We start from the raw sequence: 3,160 nt of genomic DNA on the forward strand, positions 1-3,160 counted from the left end.
TGTGTGTGTGTGTGTGTGTGCGTGCTAATGTGGCTTGTGACAACACTCTACATCTCTTCTTTCCAAACACTTTCTTACTGTAGTGGTGAAAGGAGCTCAGTTTTCCTAGTGCTTGTCATGTGATTTAGGCAGATGTCTCTGCACACAGGCTGTGGGAAGTTGGAGAGAGCTCTGAGTGCAGATGTTGGCTCGCACCGAACAGGGGTTGGCTGCTTGACTGTACGTACAGTGATGGATCACACGGCCTGTGTCAGATCTGGAAGGCATTCCACGTATGTTTCTTCGAACAATAGAGCTAACGCCTCGTATAAAAGGGGCAGAGAATGTAAATTGCTGGGGACTAAAACATGGTACCAGAGTGGTGTTTTCTTATGACCACTTAATTCTTCCCTCTGTGCTCAAGCGAAGTGAAGCACTTCACTGAACACTGGGTCTGGTTAAAAAACAGCCGTTATTTCCCGTGAGACTTTTGAAAGCAACAAAGCCTTGTTCAGGTCGTTCAACATTTTCCCACAGACTTTTCTTTTTTTTGCCCAAGTATTTTTGTACAGAATTTCTAACTCACAATTTTCATTTAGATTCAGTTGGATTCAAATGAAAAAGAGAAAAAAAAATTGACGTTTTGGTTTTGGTTTCTCCAGTAGGGGAAAAAAAAATGCAGGGGACTCCATGGAATGAGGGACCAAAACCCATGAAAATCCATTTTCCCTTTTGATTTGAATCAAATGGAATTAAACCAAAACCATTACTTCAGAATGGCATCTAAATTCATGTACTCACACCGGCCTGCTGAATGACCGTGGGCGAGTTATGTGGTCTCCTTGTGCCTCAGTTTCCCCATCTGTAAAATGGGGATCAGAATACTGACTTCCCGTGTGGAGCGCTTTGAGATTTACTGATGAAAAGTGCTACAGAAGAGGTAGGGAGCATGAGAAGTATTTATTAGTAGCAGTACTTTTTCATTTTTGACAAAACAGAAAATTTGGAAGGATACCGTTTTTTAAAAAACGTTCATATGGTCCAAAACCCCCAATTTTTTGGTTTAAAAAAAAAAAGGAACAATAATTTCCACCAAAGCATTTTCACCAGCAATACCGACCACACAGATGTAAAGGTGATATCCCGTAAAGCTTTCTAATGGGGACAGGTACAACTGGTCAACTTCAGCTACTAGTTAGTCCGTTGAAACAGAACAGCTTATTAAGAAGTAATGTGATCAAGGCAACCCTCCCCCAGCCTTTAGCATTACTGGCCTTATTCTTTCCCCGTGGAATGGCAAACTTCCCACTGATCCCAGCGGGAGCAGAACTGAGCTGTGAGTCAGAGAAAGGGCTGTGCCTAATTTTCATTTTGCCCCAGGGGATATAGACAGCCATGCTGGGAGTCTGCCCTGGGGTCTGATACCTGGCTGGATACTGCATTGCATTTCCAGCCTGAAGCCAGCCACTTGTGGAAGAAGGCAAGACCTACCACACAGAGCAGCAGCTCCCTAGCTCTGCCCCTACTTTTACAATGCTCCCTCTGGGCCCCAGCCACCCAGAGTGGACACGGAAGCATGCCATAGACTCGCTGCTCCTCCCCTCCTGTGAGTTTTGGGGCCTCCCTGTCCCTTTGCTTCCTTCCACAGGATGAAGATAAACAGGGATCCTCCTAAGTATTAACTCTCCTCTGTGGGTAGCTGCTGCTGCTGTTTCGAGACCCATGCAGTGGGGCCTGGAAGGTAAGGAGAGGAACAGTCGCCATGGGTGGACCCCTGTCTCCTGACACTGTTACCTATTCATTGTTTCCCTTGTACCTTGTTCCCCGCTCCCATGTGTCTGTTTTCATAGAATCATAGAATATCAGGGTTGGAAGGGACCCCAAAAGGTCATCTAGTCCAACCCCCTGCTCAAAGCAGGACCAATTCCCAGTTAAATCATCCCAGCCAGGACTTTGTCAAGCCTGACCTTAAAAACCTCTAAGGAAGGAGATTCTACCACCTCCCTAGGTAACACATTCCAGTGTTTCACCACCCTCTTAGTGAAAAAGTTTTTCCTAATATCCAATCTAAACCTCCCCCACTGCAACTTGAGACCATTACTCCTCGTTCTGTCATCTGCTACCATTGAGAACAGTCTAGAGCCATCCTCTTTGGAACCCCCTTTCAGGTAGTTGAAAGCAGCTATCAAATCCCCCCTCATTCTTCTCTTCTGCAGACTAAACAATCCCATCTCCCTCAGCCTCTCCTCATAAGTCATGTGTTCTAGACCCCTAATCATTTTTTTTCTCCAGCTGTCTCTTGTCGTGTGCTCTGAGGCCGAGACTGTCATATCTTTGTAATGTGAGCATATAGCTTCAAGCACCATGGGGGCCTCAATCTCAGCTAGGGGATCTCGGTGCTACTGCGGTACAGATAATTAATAGTACATGGCTTTTCCAAGGTGTTCTGCAGATGGAAGACCCAGAGGAGCACCGCCTGTTGGCCAAAGGGGCAATAGATCCACCCAGAGCTTTTGATAGACAAAGGAATTTTGCGAAGCTCCGTTACTCAGCACATGGAGAGCGTGCTAACATTGACACACTGCTGGGCTTGTTTAAAGGCCTCCCTGGAACGAATAAGAAGAATTTGATTTTATGAGCTGTTTGCAGATTTACTGTTTCCCGTCATATGTGCTGGACTGTACAGGGTATTCTTTGGGCTGGCACTGGTTCTCCAACCCACTGCATGGCATCTTGTCCCTCAAGGGTCACTGGACAAGGTTGGGCAGAAGGCTCAGTCTGGCATGTGAAGCTTTTAAATGAGCAAAGTCCTACCCCACTGAAAGAGAACCGGAACTGCTCCTGATCAGATCTGGCTGATGCGTCAAACATCACTCTCGTCCATCACTCAGGCAGAGAGCCCTGCACTCTGAGCTCCTACCCCGATACATTGATCCATGGGGTTAGTATTAGAACAGCGTGATACGTGGAAGAAGGATGGTCCTGTGGCTGAGGCATTGGACTGTGGAGGACTGGGTAAAATCCTGACTCCACTTAAGTCAATGGTAAAACTCCCATTGACTTGAGTGGGAACAGGATTTCACCCCTGGGTTCAGTTCTTGGTTCTGCCAAGACCTCCTGTGTGACCTTGGGAAAGCCACTTAATCTCCTCATGGCTCAGTTTCTCATTTGTAAAACCGAG

This window comes from Lepidochelys kempii, chromosome 12 (assembly GCF_965140265.1).
Source record: "Lepidochelys kempii isolate rLepKem1 chromosome 12, rLepKem1.hap2, whole genome shotgun sequence".
NCBI lineage: Eukaryota > Metazoa > Chordata > Testudines > Cheloniidae > Lepidochelys > Lepidochelys kempii.